General features: G+C 41.4%; 1 protein-coding gene across 2 annotated transcripts in view; it reads right to left on the bottom strand.

Moving 5' to 3' along the window:
• LOC111977149 (adenylate cyclase type 5-like) overlaps positions 1 to 14,840 on the bottom strand; it is a 149,596-nt gene that overhangs the window by 91,965 nt on the left and 42,791 nt on the right. The gene's annotated exons all lie outside the window — the stretch shown is intronic.

The following is a 14,840-nucleotide window of genomic DNA, read 5'->3' as shown; positions in this document are numbered from 1 at the left end:
GCTTGGCAGGGTCGTGTTTCGGGGGACGAATGGCTCTCGACCTTCGCCTCTCCCGAGTCCGTACGAGAGTTGCAGCGATGGGACAAGACTGTAACTACCAATTGGATATCACAAAATAATAACCACAACCAAGCATAAGAAAAGGAATAGATATGGCTCTGGAAGAAGGAATGTCAACACACCTGGGCTAACAGTTTTTCATTTGCTCAGTAGAGAACTGTTGCTGTCAGAACTGTCGATGACATCAGAATATGTTTTCCTTTTGTTCGAATAAGGCCAGAACAATTCCTAATAGCCTATGTGGCAGCACTTGAAATATACTTTAAACAGTGTTTATAAGTAGTTTATCAACTATAAATCATGAGTTTATACATAGCTTATAAACCTTTAATAAAAGATTTGTTGAAATAACAGTCATGTCCTCTCCAACACCATGTCTGGTTCTATTAACCATCTGTACTGTTAAAATGTCCAATCAATATGGTCTTCAGGCTATTATAAATCACTATAGTCTTCAGGCTATTTTTAGTCAAAAACAAATATTGTATTACAAATCCTACTGACCCATTTCTGTATTCAACCTCTATAATAATGGAGTGTGTCAGTGTAGACTCAAACACAAAGACCCTGTTGCATTTTTCTGTGGTCGTGTTTCTGTTTACCAAGCCACGCTAATTGAGTCCTGTGCTGTGTTACGCATTTCTTGTGTCGGTTGTAACCAGGGAACGAGCGGAGCACTAGATCACCTGCGTACCTTTCTAGGTGCGACATTATAAAACCCTGTAGAGCAAGACGGCACTGGTGTCAATATTTACCTACCCATCATCCAGAGAGAGAGAGTCTCACAGACGCTTCTCTGCTGAGAAGACACAACTCAATATCAAGCATCCCACCAGGATCCAGCCAGGGCCTCTGAGCCAGGGCCTCTGAGCCAGGGCCTCTGAGCCAGGGCCTCTGAGCCAGGGCCTCTGAGTTAGCTGAGCCAGGGCCTCTGAGCCAGGGCCTCTGAGGAACTGTAATCACACTCATCAGCCATGTCTGATATGATGGCAAGATTCCGTAGTGCATATCGCTGCTGACAGCTTTATTTGGTGTGTTGAGTTTGAGAAAATTGCCTTTTTAAAATTTCCTTTGTCACTGGGGCATTAAAAACGTAGTGTATTTCACCGACTGCTAGATCGTAGATGGTTTATAATAACAGATGACAAACAGCTGTAACTCTGCATTCTCAAGTAGATGAAAAGTAACAAATTTAGGACTCCCATGATTCATGTTTAATTATGATGTATGCTAGGCAACATGTGACAACATCTAGCATCAATTTAAAATGGCCCTATTGAAACCAAGACTTAAAAATAACTGATATTGGTTCAAGATGGAGGGAATGTTGGAACATAACTAATGAAATTAGTTTGCTAAAATGTACGCTTAATCCAGTTTAAACTAGTGTATACAATTTATTACAGCACAACGGAGTAATGTCTTAAGTGTAAAACTAACAATGACTCAATAATCCATGCCTGCTGGGAATATTATGAAGTCCAAAAGTTATGGGCAGAGTTAGAAAGTTGTCTGTCAGAAGTATTACAATGTAAATGTACTTTTAATCCATCAGTCTGCATATTTCAAGACATGGCATATGAGGATGCAGTGAGATACCCGATTGGTTGGATGATACTTTTCTTGTCAATCAAAAACGTATACTTCAAAAGTGGAAATCAACCAATCCTCCATTGTTAGCACAATGGAAAGGTCAAATGCTTTATTATCTAAATGTTGAAAGTGCGTGGGCGACAGAGAGAAACAAAATGGTGCAGTTTGAGGTCATGTGGTGGAGAGTGATGAGGGTGCTGGAGATGGGGGGTGTGAACAGGTGGGTCTGGGCAGGTGTGACATTGAGGATGTTGGTGTGCGTCTGTATATTGTCGTTTGTATTTGTATGTTTTGTATTGTTAAAAAAAAATCCCACAAAAAAATGTATAATAATAATAATTTTGAATGGCCCTGTTTACAGGACAGTCATCAGGTCTAAATGTGAATCCCTATATAGTGTGGGTCAAGTCAACACAATGAAGTGCATTGTGTGCTAAAATAAATGCAAGTCATGTGCAGGCCAGGCTGCTTGCTGCTTATTTTGAGCAGCATCACACGGCACTGTGAGGTGCCACATGTTACGGTCCCATAACGTCCTATAAAGCTCTCATGTGCAAGGCAAATGTGCTGCCATGTGTTGGTCAAGATACATGTAATTTGAAAAGAAATAGAAAATGTGCAGGAATTTGACATTTTTCATTTACCAAAAGCCCAATCAAATGTCCTATTGAAACGTCTGATTCAGTCCATGTGATGATAAGCTGGAAGGCTCCAAGAATCCAAAAGTTTCACTTTGTGTGACGGTGAGGAACAGTATTCAACTGGCGATTACTTAGAATTACTGGGCCCTAATCTTGTTGGTCCAAACTGACTCTGAGAGTGAAGAATATCTCCAGAACATTTTACCCACCTGGGAATGGATGATGATACAGAACATAATGACATTGATCTTCTTCAGGCTGACTGTAGCTAAGTGCATCTCCAAAGTAGTGCCAGACATAATGGTGTGTCACAGTGAAAAGAGAAGGTGGGCATTCTCTATGATGTGATGTTTTAATGGGGGGAAAAAGGCTTTTTTCAAAATGCGACACAAGTTTGACCTGTACTACATTAGCCAGCGCAGTAAATTCAACGAGTGTAAATGAATTCCCTTGAATAGATTAGCACTGCAATACTTCAGACTGAGGCAAAATGAGTCAATTTCTTTATAAAACGCACGCACACAGACACATACTACAAAGCACTTCTGTTCCTGGTTATATCAGTATCCTAACTTGTATCTTTCCTCCATGAACTTCTTCATAATCAGAGCTATATCTTGTGTTCCCATTTCAACAAACGCTTCTTCATGTGATCCGTTATGAAATCAACGACGAGACAACAGCAATGTAGGCCTGAAGGTCAGGATCCAATCAATAACAGACTTCCTGAATAAGTGTGTTTGATTATCACAGCAGTGAAATCCAGACAGAGGAAGGAAGTTAACACTTGCAGGCCCATTGGGTGACCCATTCAGTTCTGAAAGGGAACCAGGTTTTGCAGTCATGCAGTGCACACAACCACACTGACAATTTCTATATCAAGTGTCAACTCCCTCCATATGGTACATGCTCCATCTGGAACATGTAAATCAAAGGTATTTCTGAGCTATTTAAAAGTTCACTATCTGCAATTGACTGAATCCTGGCCAGAGGATTGGGGGCTAAGGGGATTACAATATCAATGTAATCATTTACTGTAGTACTAAACAGTCTTGTGTGCCAAACTATTGCTTAGCTTTTAAATGGAGCTGTTCTCCTATGGGTACTGAATGCTCATTTTAAATGGAGCTGTTCTCCTATGGGTACTGAATGCTCATTTTAAATGGAGCTGTTCTTCCTATGGGTAACTGAATGCTCATTTTTAAATGGAGCTGTTCTCCTATGGGTACTGAATGCTCATTTTAAATGGAGCTGTTCTCCTATGGGTACTGAATGCTCATTTTAAATGCTCGTGCCATGCGACACAGGAGACGGCAGCTGAGCCCGTTGAGTCATAAATGTTGAATTCTGACTCACACCTTTGAAGTAGAAAGGTTGGTGTGCCCACCACCACCAACTACGGAACAGAAGAAAAAGCATTTTACATTTTTCATCTCCCTCCCCACTTCAAAAAAGAAGAGAAGAGAGACTCAAAGCCAGTCCAAATATAGCCCCCTTTGCAAACAGCAGCCACATGGGGCACAGTGGGCTCTGGAGTGCTTTGATGTCAACAGCTAGCACTCAAATCAAATTTCCTCCCATACATTGGGACCCTAACAATAAACACATGCATTTGTTAATAGAAGGCAGATACTGTATGTTCCCTATGAGATAATACCTTCACCAAAAGAAAAGAAAGGCAACACCTTGGTGGAATTCCCTTTAGTCATCATGATCAGTATCAAAAACCCAGGATGGGGAATGAGGATTCCATCATGCAACCCTTAAGTCTTCAGATACATCACACGGATAGGAGAACAGTTTTGCAAACATACAGTAGGTGTAGCCTACCAACACACACTGGATGTCCCATTGTCTACTGGTCTGGTATTACAAAATGATATGTGAGAAACATCTCCTTTGTCTCCCAGGATGACCCAAATATGTTCCACCCGGTACCCAGAAGAACACAGCTCATAGTACTGTAGTAATAATGTACTGGTCACAGACACAGTGTATCCACTTGACATGAATGATGTGTTTGGTTATGGTTACAGACCACCAGGGCCTATCAGTGGAGCTATGAGCAGCTAGGAACCTGATCTCTCCAGAAAGCTCTGTCTGAGCAGAGGAGCAGAGTGACATGACAGGCCTGGGGATAGGGGGTGGGGGATGTGTCCCAAGGCCATCCAGTCAATAGGCAGGGGTGACATATGGCTCTGTCCCCTGCCTCTGACAGACCTCCAACAGGCTGCATGAAAATAGAGTAGTTTAGTATCAGCAGGAAACACCAAGGTAAACACCTTGAGAAGAGGACAAGCAAAGTGCTCAATGGCTCCTTCCTCACCGCAACCTGGAAGACAAGCCAAAATGCCTCTGACACTTTGGTTTTCAGGTAGGTCAATAATCAATTCAATTATTTACATGTTTAGAAGTCATGTCATGTCAAATTGAATGATTCAAGCCATAACCTTTGTCTTCGGCCACTGGCTCAGTACATGGGCAGACCGTGTGTCTGCGGGGGAGCAGTAATGTCTACAGGTTTAAGATACAAAGATCAGAGGAATCAAGAAGTTTCAACTGGGCTCTTCCAAGGATGGATTAAACAAGCCGGAATTGTATATTTTCTGTCCCAACACAAATCGCCTTTATTACCTCCTACCTTCAGCATCTCTCCCTCTGCTCTGTTCTTCCCATCGCTCCATTGTTAACCCTTCCCCCTCTCAGTCTCGCTCCATTAGAAGTAAATCAGCCATGACCGATGTTGTATCTCATATGGAATCAGTCCTCACCCAGGGCCTATACCTCTCCTCTAGTCTGGCAGCTCTGAATATGAGGCTCAATCTTCATCATAATGAATCTCACCATCTGGGCCTGCATTCACAGAGTCTTAGAGAAGGAGTGCTGATCTAGGATCAGTTTAAAGAGCGACTGGCTTTAAAAAGCAATATATCTCTTTAAAAACGGCCTATGTGGCATTGATAGGAGTCAGAAACAGTTATTGTAGTGTCAAAATGTACTACAAAGTGTAAGTAGGATGATTTTGGTCATAAAATCAGTCTAGTCTAAAACGGAGTTCGGAACACAAGGGGGTTGGGTTTTGACTTTATGATGTCCACTAACATGGGGTGAACAGCTGTGGTGATTGCTCACCATCCAATACCATAGACAGTGCGAAAGACCTGCTCAGCACCAAACATCTTAGTTAGATGTAAAATTGCGCAACTAAAACATCCTCGGCAAAAAACGTCAAAATGGATTAAAGATTTCTTGAGTTATCTTACATTTATTCTGGGGATTTTAAGGAAGTGAAATACAGTAGGCTTCCATGTCTACAGTGTCTCTTGGGGGACAAACATCATTAACCAAATGGGAAACACACCTCCAAGACTGAAATTTCTAAAGAGCAACAGAAAAACACAAGTACCAATCAGTGTTCAGTGGTTCTTTAAACTTTTAGATCATAATGACTAAGATTATATGGAAAGAGGGGGACCTGATCCTAGATCAGCACTCCGACTCTGAGACTCTTTGTGAATACAAGCCCAGTACCGATCTCACCAACAGGACAGATCTCAGGCCAGTCCAGGATCAACCTGCAGCCACACAAATAAACTCTTTACAGTCATCCATCTGACTGGTACTCCCACCTAATGCCACAATGTGTCCAGACTGTCACTGGCTACCTCCAAACCATTATCTACAAATCAAAAGGCCAAACAAACCAAAGGTCAAATATACAACTAGCGATGGTTATGCGGTCATTGTAAATAAGGCCATCATTGTAAACAAGGCTGTCATAACTGACTTGCCTGGTTTAATAAAAGATTCAATAAAATCTAAATAATAGATGACCAGGATGGGAGAGAAATCAAATCACTGTGTTGCTAGGAGACACCATCCCCAAATACTGACAGTGGACATCTAGGGGTTGGCTAATGAATGTCACTGGCCTTGTAGTAATTAGTCTATTCAAATGAGCCATCATCTCTCTGTGTGTAGTGGGCGTTTGCCACTTTAGGCTTTTGGAAGGCTTTTTTTTAACCTATTTCAACATATGGAACAATTCAGTGCAATTTTGTCTCTAGGGCTAAGACAGTGTTTTTTTGTGCGTGTAATTTCATAGTATACGTCAACGCAGTGGCCTTCAAGGTGAGTTCTGCCTGCGTCAAGAATATTATTTTTTTAAACAAGAGTGATGGATCGTTCCAACTCACACTGAGGTAACAGGTCACAGTAAACAAAATATTTTTCACAGGGAAAATTCGCAGTGACTGAAAATGTGAGATGAGGACACACCAGCCTCAACAACTGAGGTCATTATAGGCCAGGCCCCTGTTTAAATAAAACGTTTGTAAAAGCTCCCATGCCGATCGCCTCCTCTCACTCACTTACAGACAAATAGTTAAAGGGCGACTGCACTTCCTGATTTGGCCTCGTAGTAGATTTGGTTAATTAAGAAATGATAGCGGCCATCACTGAATTCAAACGTGAGTTGGTTTCGGGTGTGGTTTGATGTGGGTGTCTCCTGTGTGTGTTCATAGGTGGAAAGAGTTAGCCAGACTTTTTGCCAATTAGCTTCAGCTGGATGTTGACCAACCTTGTCAAAATTGGTTTGACTTTGGATAGCCTATCTCTAGGGCTATTTAGGGACCATCAATAAATTACACAATGTAAGTGAGACAATATTTTCATGTTGCACACCTTTTAGTTTTTTCATTAAATGCTTTCATATGAATTTCTACAATTTATAGTTGTTGACATTTTTAAGTCATTGAAATGTGGAATTTTAACATATTATCCCATGTACAGAACATTGTGTAATTTACTGATGGTCCCTAACTAGCCCCATAGGTTTATCCAAAGTTTACCACAGGCATTACGATTGGGTCGCGAGCAGCTGCACTCCAAATTGATGATTACTTGCGTGCTGCCAGCTGTGGGCATGTGGGCCAGATTGAAATAAACCCAACCTTCATTTACATTGTGATGCAGTCATGACCACAAGACTCACAAAACTCTGTTTTGGAAGAGACTGACTTTATGACAAACATTTTCCTATTTACACTTTGTGTCAAGACAGTAGAGTAAATGTTTCGGACTCATATCGATGCCTTATAGGCTTTTTTATAAATGAGAAGTTGTTTTTTAGAGGCAGTTGCTCTTTAATAATAATGCATGAGGGGGTGTGGTATATGGCCAATATACTGTACTACACGAAGCAAAGCAGAGTGCCTGGATACAGCCCTTAGCCGTGGTATATTGGCTATATACCACACCCCCTCGTGCCTTATTGCTATCATAAACTGGTAACCAACGTAATTAGAACAGTAAAAAGTAATTTTTTTGTAATACCCGTGAAATGCTGTTTCAGCCAATCAGCATCCAGGACCCAAAATATGCGGTTTATAATCTTTGTGAGAGCTCTCAGGGAAGCCTGGTCCTGAACTAAAAAGCTTGCATCTGTGTCCAAGAAACTGGCCCGTAGAGTACTACTCTAAGCACAACCAGAGAAACTGATTCATCATCTGGCATGGAGTCGTCCATAGTCAGGTGCATTCTGGGGCTCACCTCGTGAGGACAGATGGTGTTAGAAAGGATGAGTCTGGGTTGGGGCTGGGGGGACAAAACATCATGTGATTATGTCCCAGTTAAAATATATACATTTCTTCTTCTAAACAACTCAACAGTCTTGTCAATAGGAGCCTCTGTGTTGTCTGTACATCCCAAATGGCACCCTATTCCCTATGTAGTGCACTTCTTTTGACCAGGGCTCAGGGACACAGCCTCCGTGTGGCTGACGTCATTAAGTTGAGTTGTGCTCTGCTGTGGCGCAGGGAAGTATGGCAGGATAAAGGCTGCAGTCTGTCCTGTGAGGCTCAGCTGGGCTCAGGCTTATGTAACAGTGGGCCAAAGGGCTCCCAGCCAGCCAGCTTCCCTACAGATGCACAACTAACAGGGTGGAGGAGATGGGGTAGGCAGGGGGAGGGGGGAGATGGGGGTTTATATTTAAGGCAGCCGTCCACACGGAAACACCCAACCTTCGATCCTACCATACACAAACTGCCCTTTGGTGCAACTGATACGAACGCTAACACCTCTCGGACCTACAGTTGAAGTCGGAAGTTTACATATACTTAGGTTGGAGTCATTAAAACTCGTTTTTCAACCACTCCACAAATTTCTTGTTAACAAACTATAATTTTGGCAAGTCGGTTAGGACATCTACTTTATGCATGACACAAGTCATTTTTCCAACAATTGTTTACAGACAGATTATTTCACTTATAATTCACTGTATCACAATTCCAGTGGGTCAGAAGTTTACATACACTAAGTTGACTGTGCCTTTAAACAGCTTGGAAAATTCCAGAAAATTATGTAATGGCTTTAGAATCTTCTGATTGGCTAATTGACATGATTTGAGTCAATTGGAGGTGTACCTGTGGATGTTTTTCAAGGCCTACCTTCAAACTCAGTGCCTCTTTGCTTGACATCATGGGAAAATCTAATTAAATCAGCCAAGTCCTCAGAAAAAAAATTGTAGACCTACACAAGTATGGTTCATCCTTGGGAGCAATTTCCAAATGCCTGAAGGTACCACATTCATCTGTACAAACAATAGTACGCAAGTATAAACACTATGGGACCACGCAGCCGTCATACCGCTCAGGAAGAAGATGCGTTCTGTCTCCTAGAGATTAACGTACTTTGGTGCGAAAAGTGCAACTCAATCCCAGAACAACAGCAAAGGACCTTGTGTAGATGCTGGAGGAAACAGGTACAAAAGTATCTATATCCACAGTAAAACGAGTCCTATATCGACATAACCTGAAAGGCCACTCAGCAAGGAAGAAGCCACTGCTCCAAAACCGCCATAAAAAAAGCCAGACTACGGTTTGCAACTGCACATGGGGACAAAGATCGTACTTTTTGGATAAATTTCCTTTTTGGAGAAATGGAGAACTGTTTGGCCATAATGACCATCGTTATGTTTGGAGGAAAAAGGGGGAGGTTTGCATGCCGAAGAACACCATCCCAACCGTGAAGCACAGGGGTGATAGCATCATGTTGTGGGGGTGCTTGGCTGCAGGAGGGACTGGTGCTCTTCACAAAATAGATGGCATCATGAGGGAGGAAAATGATGTGGATATATTGAAGCAACATCTCAAGACATCAGTCAGGAAGTTTAAGCTTGGTCACAAATGGATCTTCCAAATGGACAATGACCCAAAGCATACTTCCAAAGTTGTGGCAAAATGGCTTAAGGACAACAAAGTCAAGGTATTGGAGTGGCCATCACAAAGCCCTGACCTCAAACCTATAGAAAATGTGTGGGCAGAACTGAAAAAGCTTCTGACCCACTGGGAATGTGYTGAAAGAAATAAAAGCTGAAATATCATTCTCTCTATTATTATTCTGACATTTCACATTCTTAAAATAAAGTGGTGATCCTAACTGACCTAAAACAGGGAATTTGTCAGGATGTCAGGAATTGTGAAAAACTGAGTTTAAATGTATTTGGCTAAGGTGTATGTAAACTTCCGACTTCAACTGTATGTGTGTTTGGTTGTCTTTCGGAGGGGTTAGGATAAAGCAGAATGATGTATACATTGAAGAACAAAGTCACCCTCTTCTCCTTCTAAAGATACAGAGAGAGACAGAGAGAACAAATATACTGTAGCCTAGTCTAAAAAGACGAACGTCTGCAGGCAGGATATAGTCATATGATTATGAAAATTGTTGTTTTGTTTTCCCACTTTCATGCATTTCAGTTCCTATAGCTGTTTTGGCTGTATTGACCATGGTTTATCTGTTATGGTATCTGTTTTGGAGATTATATTAAGTTTTGGTAGCGCCAAAGAATGTTAAATGTTAATCAGTGAACCTGTTTTTGCTATACAGCTTTAACCGTTGTTTCTGTGACCTAGTAAGTATGGTGTTATGAATAAGTGATGACTGACCACCAAGTTTGCATGATCAAAACTGGTTTATTTTGTTAGACATCTTCTCAACATGACATGAACTACAAGGGGCCTTTGAGGATCATCACAGACCACATAACATCTGCTTACACCTGAGGTCATGACCTACAGCTGTGTCACTGGCATACAGCATGAGGCTATGAGCTAACTCTAGCCATAGTGAATTATAGGGATCTAATGCTAGCTAGCTACCCCATAATACACTCATGATATGCACTGACAGTGGACTGACAGTGGGTGTCAGTGGATGAGGTATTCTCTGTTCTAATGGCCATACTTGACCTAGAACACTCAGCGGAGCAGTGAAGAGGTGAATAAATGGGACACACACACACACACACACACACACACACACACACACACACACACACACACACACACACACACACACACACACACACACACACACACACACACACACACTCAGTTGCAGCAGTGGCAGACTGAGTGCTCTGGCCTTGCAGGTGCCTACCCAGCAATTTCTGTCCCCCATTTATAAGCAATATGGCTTAAAAAATGTCAATTGACAAAGGTTGCAATGAATTTATTTTATTATCCTAACAAACCATGGCCCCTCCAAAAATAAATACATTGCAAAACGAAGCTTGGCTATGATAAGCAATCTGTGGATCACTCAGGGGGGAAATAATCACAATCATTTGTAAATTAGCTAAATTACCTATTTGGGCTGTTGACCCAATAGAAGCCTGTAATATACCTGTTGGATTGGCCACTTGGGATAGCTGTAAAGGTGGTTTTAGATGGTTAATTGAATCAGACCCTTTGCCCTATGGCTTTGGGGCGCCAGGCGGCTCGTTAGCGAATCTCCATCCCCCAGATAAAACAGTAGTTAAGATGTTCCATCCTCTCCACTGAAAATATACTACACTGTCATAGAGATAATGTTCTACTGTATTTAATTATGTGAGTGCAACTTTATATCTTCATAGGGTCTGCCTGATCGGACCTTTAATGTTTGTACAGTAGGTTGTCAAATATATTTTGTCTTTCACTACTAGGCCTATATAACACCCTCAAAACAAAAGATAATATACTTAAGCCTTGAAAATAATAGAATAATATCAGACCAGAACGGTCTATGGACCCTCTGTTCTACTATCAGACAGTTGATACCCTTTAAACAATGGCCACATTTCAAAGGGTGATGATCTGAAATTTGATAATGGAGAGCGAAGGCTTAGGTCAGTGTGCTAAGAGAATAATGCTTTTTCAATTAAGATACATTTAGGCTAGCTCAATCAGTGGAGACCAAAGTTCCCAGTCAAACTGCCAGGAACGTTTAATTTAACTGTCGGTGGATATCAACATCGAAAAAATAAATTGCCCTGCTTGTTTCTGCGGTTCCAAAATGATGTAAGCTACAATCGCAAAGTCTCTGGTCAGTACAACAGGTGCCTGCCAGGTTTAGTGGAAATACTGACTCTATCACTCTGAGGCAATACAGATAGAACACGGATAACTCAGAGATAAGTACCAGTCTGGCCAAACCACAGCCAAGGCACAGGCCCTCTTTCCACAACACAGTCCAAGGAGAAAGAAAGACAAACTTGGCCAAGTGTACAGAGCTGAGCTTAGCAGGGTGTCTGTCTGATCTTCATCATTACCGATGCCTAGCCTTAGTACTCTCAGAAAGCACACATTATCTTGTTCTCCAGGCCAATTGGCAGTCTATAATCAGAACCAGCATTATCTTTTTTTTAATGGGATATAGCCTGTTGTAAAGATTTAGCCAAAACACTCTACTTAGTCCTAGTAGAGATGGGAAACCATCACAAATCTTATAAGGCACAACTGCCATTGGTATGAACAGAATGGACATAAGGTTCGAATTGAATCTGTGAAATCAACAGGGCATTTTGTCTTCTGGTTCATGGGCAACTGGGCAGCTCAGGCACCTGTGTAGTCACCTTAAACACAGGTCACGACAAACCAACTGGATTGCCATGTAAGATAAACAGACTTACTGTGACCAGGGAAACATAATCTCCCAGGGCTTCATGGTGACTTACATGAAAGCTGTACTGTATTTCAATAAGGCATATTTGACTGCAGTGCTTGAGTTAACAAGTATCTCATTCCCATAATATAACACAGAGGGAATAATGGGCCACTCAGGCAAAGCAAATGGAATCTAAACTAACAATGCCTGCATGGAAAAGAAGTAGCTGGACTGGAGCAGAGAGCACAGCCCTCAGTCAGTGAACAAATCAACTAACTGGAACGGTTGGCATACCAGGCATACCATTCTCGGACAAACTGGGGATAAATATTAATGTTGTCCTAGGATATCTCTGTATCTGTGCTTCATTATGTTTGGAGTGTTGGCTACTTGGCTTCATTTGAGTGCCTTTAAAACAAAGCTGATAACCTTAGCGAGGTTTGAATTCCCTCTACAAGGGTGATGCAGGCACGCACACACATCCCCCTCTACAGGATCGATTACAAGAGACATATACAGATGCGGTCCAATATATTGGCACCCTAGCACAATTCACTATTTCTTATAAAATGCGTTACATTTTCTTTACAACTGCACAGGACCTGAACTGGAATTTGGATGTTTCCTTTAAAGACAAAAAATGGTCAGGATTAATTATTCAAAATTCATATTAATTTGGTTAGAAGCAAGTTCTCATTTACTGTGTAAATTACCTCACCTGTGGTAAGTTGAAGGTGCCTACTGGGTAAAAATAACCATTCAACCAGTTCTAAAAAATAACATTCTGCTCCATTGCACTCCATTGTAAAGTGCAAGGCTGCCGATATATTTGACCGCATCTGTAGCTACTTTCCTATAAATCAACGTGGCTTAGGGCTTCTATACACAGACACCACATCTCACTTTTATGACCAAGTACTCCACATGACATGCTGGGTGTGCTACTGGATTTGAATCCACAGGAGCTGTCCCTAAGCCAGGGACAATGAGCACTAAGCAGACACAAGTCTGCCTCTGTTTCTTCCAGATCAAAGCAACACTGTGAGTGACTGCACTCCGTCCGCCGTGCACCAAGCAAAAATAGACCAGACTGGGATCCTCGTAAATTGGAGATAAGTTAGGATACACAGTTCTGAGCCAGAGTTGGTCTGTATTATAGCACTGTCAATAGCTAAGAGCAACACAATGTATCCCAATTCCCAAGTCCTCGCTGCTATGCACACCTTGTATGGGGTTAGGATTGTTTCGCTTTATAACACATGAACATTGACATTAGGGAAAACGCCTAAGATAACACACACACATCATAATCTCTCACATGTACTGTGTATGCATGCACAAGCTTAAACACACACACACACCTGAATTGGAAAAAAGCATTCAAAAGCCATACCCTAGCAGAACCCACTGGGCTCTGGTCAAAAGTAGTGCACTAAATAATAGGGAATAGGATGCCATTTGGGGCAGAACCCTTACCTTTTCAAATGCATCTCTCAGTGACTAAGCATTGTACACTGAACAAAAATATAAACGCAACATGTAAAGTGTTGGTCCCATGTTTCATGAGGTAAAATAAAAGGTCACAGAAATGTTTCATATGGACAAAAAATATTATTTCTCTAAAACATTGTGCACAAATTTGTTTACATCCCTGTTAGTGAACATTTTGCCTTTGCCAAGATAATCCATCCACCTGACAGGTGTGACATATCAAGAAGCTGATTAAACATCATGATCATTACACAGGTGCTAGGGACAATAAAAGGCCACTCTAAAATAAGCAGTTTTGTCACAACACAATGCCACAGATGTCTCAAATATTGAAGGAGCGTGCAGTTGGCATGCTGACTGCAGGAATGTCCACCAGAGCTGTTACCAGATAATTGAATGTTCATTTCTCTACCATAAACCACCTCCAATGTCATTTTAGAGAATTTGGCAGTACGCCAACCAGCCTCACAACTGAAGACCATGTTTAACCAGGCCAGCCCAGGACCTCCACATCCAGCTTCTTCACCTGTGGGATTGTCTGAGACCAGCCCCCCAGATGGTTGATGAAACTGTGGGTTTGCACAACTAGGGCTGTGGCGGTCATGAAATTTTGTCAGACAGGTTATTATCATGCAAAATACTGCCAGTCTCATGGTAATTGACCATGAATTAACATAAACGTGTTTAGCATCTCCAGGCCTCCACACATACAAGCTGCTGATGAGCGCCTTTCGAACATCTGCATTTTAACAAGTCTAATAAATCCATTTAATATACACCATAACAATACATCCATTCTTTATTTTAGGTAGGTCTAAAGAAACATGATATGAAGAAAATGTATTTCAGATTAACAGAATATGAGTAGGCCTTTTACTGTATGTTATCTGGCTATGTGGCATGCCATAGGCTGTATGTAGGCTTGTTCATTTGGCAGACAAGATATGCTTATAAATCCCGTGTCATTATGTTATATTATATGATTTTATAGTAAGAATAATATAATTGATGTTAGAATAAAATACAAATATATTTTTCCCATTCCGGAGCGAGTGCGCATATGAAGGCTATATTGAGTGTAAAAGTGATCATTTGAAACAGGTCCTATAGGCTACGCTAGATTTAGAGATA

Source organism: Salvelinus sp. IW2-2015, linkage group LG2, assembly GCF_002910315.2.
Source record: "Salvelinus sp. IW2-2015 linkage group LG2, ASM291031v2, whole genome shotgun sequence".
NCBI classification, from domain to species: Eukaryota; Metazoa; Chordata; class Actinopteri; order Salmoniformes; family Salmonidae; genus Salvelinus; species Salvelinus sp. IW2-2015.
This window is presented reverse-complemented; position numbering and strand designations above follow the sequence as displayed.